This window comes from Solanum dulcamara, chromosome 2 (genome assembly GCF_947179165.1).
Source record: "Solanum dulcamara chromosome 2, daSolDulc1.2, whole genome shotgun sequence".
Classification (NCBI taxonomy): Eukaryota; Viridiplantae; Streptophyta; class Magnoliopsida; order Solanales; family Solanaceae; genus Solanum; species Solanum dulcamara.
In genome coordinates this window covers 6,468,419-6,474,446 of record NC_077238.1, presented here as the reverse complement: position 1 = coordinate 6,474,446, position 6,028 = coordinate 6,468,419, and the positions used below count along the sequence as shown (strand labels likewise).

At 35.2% G+C, this 6,028-nt stretch overlaps 1 long non-coding RNA gene across 1 annotated transcript; it reads right to left on the bottom strand.

Moving 5' to 3' along the window:
- Window positions 1-3,458: 3,458 nt before the first annotated feature.
- On the bottom strand, window positions 3,459-6,028 carry LOC129874795 (uncharacterized). Its single transcript, XR_008762958.1, has 3 exons — window positions 5,819-6,028; window positions 4,869-4,919; window positions 3,459-3,782 (listed from the first exon to the last, which is right to left on the bottom strand). It is a non-coding gene; the product is annotated as an uncharacterized LOC129874795 (long non-coding RNA).

The window sequence follows — 6,028 nt, the reverse complement described above, 5'->3', positions numbered from 1 at the left end:
GTGGGCATAAAATACCGAAAACCGAATTACCGAACCGAACCGGCTAATTCGGTATTTCGGTATTCGGTAATTCGGGAATTCGGTTCGATATTCGGTACCAAAAATCATATTTTCGGTATTCAGGTTCGGTATTCGGTATTTATTTTTATACCGTTCGGTATTCGGTATTTCCCGAATACCGAATTTAAATGAGAATTAGCAGCCCATTATATTGATATATTCTGTTGGGCTAAAGCCTAAATGTTTAGATCCAAAGACCAAACCCAAATTAAATCCTAACTCCTAAGTCCTAAGTAACCCTAAGTCCCTAACTCCCTAAGTGAACGCCCACTTCACTCTTCAGTCTTCACAGTTCACAAATGACAAATACAAACTAGAAACTTCCGAGTCCGACCACTCCTCAGCTGCATCGCAGACGGCGGCGTTGGATGTCCTCACAAACATTGATTTTGGAGCTGCTTCAGCTGGTGGTGTTGTTGTGTGTAGCTGCTGCTGCTGCAGGTAGTGTTGCAGCTTATGTTGTTTGTTGTTGTTGTGTGTTGCAGCTGAATCATTTTTTTGTTGTTGTTGCATGTTGTATGCTGTTGAAAGTGTTGTTGACTGTTAAATATGGCACAGTGATTCATTCCATAACAAATACTCAAAGGCCAACACGGAGAATGATTTGAATTTTGTCTTGGTTGATCTTTTGCGTCGAAGTTTTAACTCGTGTAATATATATGTATATTATAATGGTTCTTAGCTGTGTGGCCTTTTTTTGTTCATTTGTCATTTTCATGATTTCTGTTACTCTGCAGAAAAATTTTGAAAATGAATTTTAATTGTTAGGGAGCTCACTGCATTGATATGGATTTGAATTTATTTAGAAGTACATTATTTTGTGAAGTAGATCACTCACCTCATCACTGTATCCTGTTTTGTAACATGGTCACGTGTTTGGAGTTTATGCTGGAAACTCTTGGGATCAAGCTGGCTGTCACTTGCAGTGAATTACACCACGTGTTTGGAGTTTATGCTAGAAACTCTTGGGATCAAGCTGGCTGTCACTTGCTTATCAGGCAAACTAAGATTAGAATTTTTATAGCCAGACAATGACTGGGATTCATAGTACATAAAGAGGTTCTGAGTTACAGTAGGAGTTTCAACTTCAGAATACATATGTGCTAATTATAAGTGAAACAGGATTGTGGGGTTTACGTTAATTCCCATTTAAATTGCTCGTACTTGCTTTTCCTTTCCTAGACATCTATATCATATATAGCTGATTATCTTTTTAACAGTGTTCACTGGTAAGTTTCATCCTGTTATGGTACATTGATAGTACTTATATGCTAGTAATTTGTTTGAGATCTAGTAGCAAAAATGAACTTGTGTTTTTTGGTTATATGTACACTTTTGGTGTTTTCTTTTTCACGTGGACTTCGATTCACTCGATTTGTTTCTTTCTAGATTGGTGAGAACAATGGATTACTCTGTAATAGTGTTTGGAGTATAAGGGGTTACTAGAAATGTGTGCAAAATTATTGTTCATTTCATCTACAAGCCTGAAAGTTCAAGCCAGCTTGTAGGAAGTGGATGACTTTTGTATATCTATTATTAATGCAAAGTACTGTCAATCGCAGATGACTCGTACTTGATCTCATTTTATTTATGTTAACTTGTTCCTGTGCAAGAGAAAACATAATTCTTTAAATTGTAACTATTTTCAGTTGTTGAATCCAGTTGCTGAAGGCTAGGATGCGGATGCAACAAAAATACTTGGATCAGTTCTACGCATTATATGACGACTTCAATATTACCAAGCTACCTTTGCTTCTCGAGTGGTGTCGATGGAGGTGGTAGTGTGCTGCTGCTGGGTGTAGTGTTGCAGCTTATGTTGTATTGTTGTTAGTTGTTGTGTGTTGCAACTGAAGGCTGAAGCACTTTGTTGCTGTTGCCTGTTGTTGCCTTTTAGTTTTAGGTTTTATTTTAAGATGGTTTGTGACTACTTATCTTGTAAAAAAAAGTGCTTGCATTTGTGTTGATCTTATAAGATGCAGAAATTTGGGTATTACCGAATACCGTATCGAACCGAATTTTTATTTACCGATAACCGAATTACCGAACCGAAGTTTAAAAGTTCGGTATTTGGTATATACTTTGAATTACCGATTACCGAATTATCGAATCTAAATTTTGAAAATACCGAACCGAATACCGAACGCCCACCCCTAGGTAGGGCCATATGAATGTGTTAAGATTTTGGTGCTAGAATTTGGCAGGAAGTGATATAAGAATCTTTTTATATACAATAATATTTGTAATGATTACAAAATATTGAACAATAGTTATGGTGGAGGGAAGGATGCACGTTGTTCATGGCTGCTGTCAACTTCTATTTGTGTTATTATTAAATTGAGTTTTTGAAAGTTAAGAAATATGAGTATTGACATGTTAATTGACATTAAGTTTAAGAATACGATTATAGATTTGAGTGAGTTTTTGGGTCTAGGCTAGACATATAGTAATATGGGTGTTGTTAATTTTGAAATCTTATTGTGATTATTCATTTGATTAGATTATATTGATTTGGAAACGCGAAAGGGGAAGGCTCAAGTCCCGCAGTGATTGTTTGATTATTTGAGGCAAGTTAATTTCTAAACCTCAGTTTAAGCTTGTAGATGCTAGTATTTCCTTGTTATGTGCGTTGGGAAGTAATGATAATTTGACTGGTTATTGATTGTATGAGTGATCTTAAAAATGGAGATGAGGGGTATAAAATAGCAATCTAATGACGTGTATTAGTGTGATCGATGTGATGAGATTATTGACTTATTTTGGACATGTGAAGTGACTATATTGATATGAGATGTGAAAATTATTATTGATATCATGCGATTATTGTGAATTATATAAACCTTAATTGATTGCATTGGTTCTGATATGCTGTGTTAAGTCTGAAAAATGATATAAAACAAGGGGGTCGGGCCACAAGCTCCATGGTAGGTATTATAAACAAAGAGGTCGGGCCACACGCTCCGTGGCAGGATATGTCTATTGAGGGGACGGACCACACGCTCTGTGGCAAGTTACATGGACATGAATATCCTCTATGGGATCTGGACTGTGATCGATAGGACAGACGTGCATCATTTCATTGCATTACATCACATTTTTTATTGATATTTGTGTATTCGTGTTTACCACTTATTGCTCTGTATATGCTGAACTTGACTTGATATGATTTACTTGACTAGTTCATTAATCTACTTTTTCAGATATTAAACTCTCTTACTAAATATTTTGGCTCCGCCGAATATTGGTACTTATCCCTTTTGGTTCTTCTTGGCAATTATTGCTCAACTACTAAAACCAATATTGTATATAACCATAACAACATTGTCACGACCCAACCCCGTAGGCCGCGACTGGTGCCCGAGTTGGGCACCCAAACGTACCCTAATCCCAAATTAGCCATTTTAACCAAATAAATATAGGTAGTGATTATAAGAATTTTTAAATAGATCAAAAAAATAGATGTAGGCACGAGGGCTGATAAGCCATCACAAAACACACAAAACCCAAATTATATATACAAAACCCACAACATAAATCTGTCTACAGACCTCTATAGATGATAGCATAGTCATATGACGGGACAGGGCCCCGTCGTACCCCTGACTAAAATATCCAAATATACAGAGATAAAGTCAGTACCAAAATACAAGCTCCGAACAAGGGAGCACTGTCAACGACGCAGCAAATATCCTAAACAGATGGATCAGCAAATTGAACTTCGGTACCTGCGGGCATGTAACGCAGCCCCTCCGAAGAAAGGGAGTCAGTACGGAAAATGTACCGAATATGTAAAGCATGCACTGTAATATATAAAATCATAATCTGAATAGTATATGCAAAACATGAAATCAACGTTTAGAATTTCAAAATGCTTATCAAAATCTCAAACCATATATGCACAGACATATGCCATATCCGACCCCATTATGGACTCAGTGAACAAAGTGTGGTTGCCCTCCCATCATCGGCACCACGGCACAGCATAACACCAGAGTAGGGAATATCTCCGTAACAAATCATATCATATCAGATGGCCATATCAAATCATATCATATCACAAACATATATGTACATGGCACAACATAACTCCATGGCATAACATTTACCACCTCATGTACATGTCATTCCTGCCCCCTCACGTCGGGACACGGCGAACAATGCAGAGAAATATGCACGAAAACATATCCTGGCCCAGGCTCAGTGAAAGAAGCATTGAGGCATCCACGAATGGAGTAGTGAGAAACTAAATGCAATTTAAATTACAAAACATTTATACAGACTCGATGGCATAATTTTGATAACAAATCATAAAAGGAAACTTGAATAATAATAATAGTACAAGTACTTCCAATATCACAATAGTCTACGTAAAAATAGTATTTTCCGAATCATCTCCGTACTTTCAAATATATTATGAGAATTAACGGAATAATTATTCATATAATATTAGGAAGAATAGCAAAGAGTTTCTTTCAAATTCTACCTACCGTAATTCAAACGGAATAACGAAGAAAAATTCGGAATAGTGGGGCCCACCTCGGTCAAATGAAGTGGCATATACAAATCACGTGCGTTAGACTTCATAACATTATTTAGAAGAGTTTCAAGGTAATCGGAATTCATTTGTGCAAAATCTAGAAGTTTAGACAATTTTTCCAAAACTATTCATAATTACCTAATTCAATTATATTGAATAAAAAAGGGAAATTTTCGAGCGTCGATTTCGAAGAATAGAGTGATCCCCGAGGTTCGTATTCACTCCTATTATATCTAGGACATGCCAAGAGAAGAAAATGTAAAGCTTTACATACCTTTTTGGCCTTTTACGGTTGTCCAAGTTCAATTTCCGTTTCCTCCAAAATCTACAATTGGTCACATTTACCAATTACTATTCATAAGACTTTAAGAATTCAATTTTTCCAATACTTGTCTACAAAAATTTCGGCAGCATCTCCCCTATATATATGACACCCCGAGATTACAACTCGGCCACAATATTAACAACCAAGCCAACAACAACACCAATTCCATCGATAATCAATTTAACACACCATAGCATAAATTGGTGTAATTTTCCAATTAGTGCAACAACTTTCAACCAAACTTTGCATTTCCAAATAAATATGAATATCTCATATCCATAATTAATTTCAACTCATTCCAACATAAGTGAAAAATATTTCAAGTAAGCTATCCAATTTTTATCAATTCCATATTTCACTCAAAAATTCCATAAATACAACAAAAATATTATAATTCATTTTCTTCCTCCAACTTCATAATCAAATTCATTTCCTTCTTTCAACTTCACAACCAACAACACTCCATACTTTTAATAATTTACCTCCATATTCTTATAATATCATACTAAAATTACATAATTCCTACAATCCATTTTAATACCAACTTACACCATATAAACTTCATTTATATCCCAAAAATCATAACAACAACTAACAAATTATACAAACTTAATTATTTTTTTTCCATTTCATCACATAACCCATATTTCCAACTTCAATAAATTCATTCAACTTCCAATTCCAACATAAAATTTTTACCATAACTACTACTCCATAACTACTACTAAAATACTACACAAAAATTTAATTCATCTTGTCTCCAAAATCTTCATATACATGGATTTATACATATGTAAAACCCACCATACAAACTTCCATATTTCCATAAATTCTACACATCTCTACATACTACAACATCAACAAACTTCATAACATAATGAAATTGGATTAATTCTTACCTTTTCCTTCCAACTTCTTCACTTCACCAAGACACCCAATTAACCAAACAAGGCTCCTATCTTCCAAAATAACTTCATCATGTTGTAGAGGATCCTTGAATTAGTAGGAATACTAGAAGAAAATAATTTTTGGGATGAAATTTCAAGGAGTAAAATTACTCCCTCCATAGCCGATTTTCTCTCTTTGATTTCTCTTCTTTCCTTTGCACT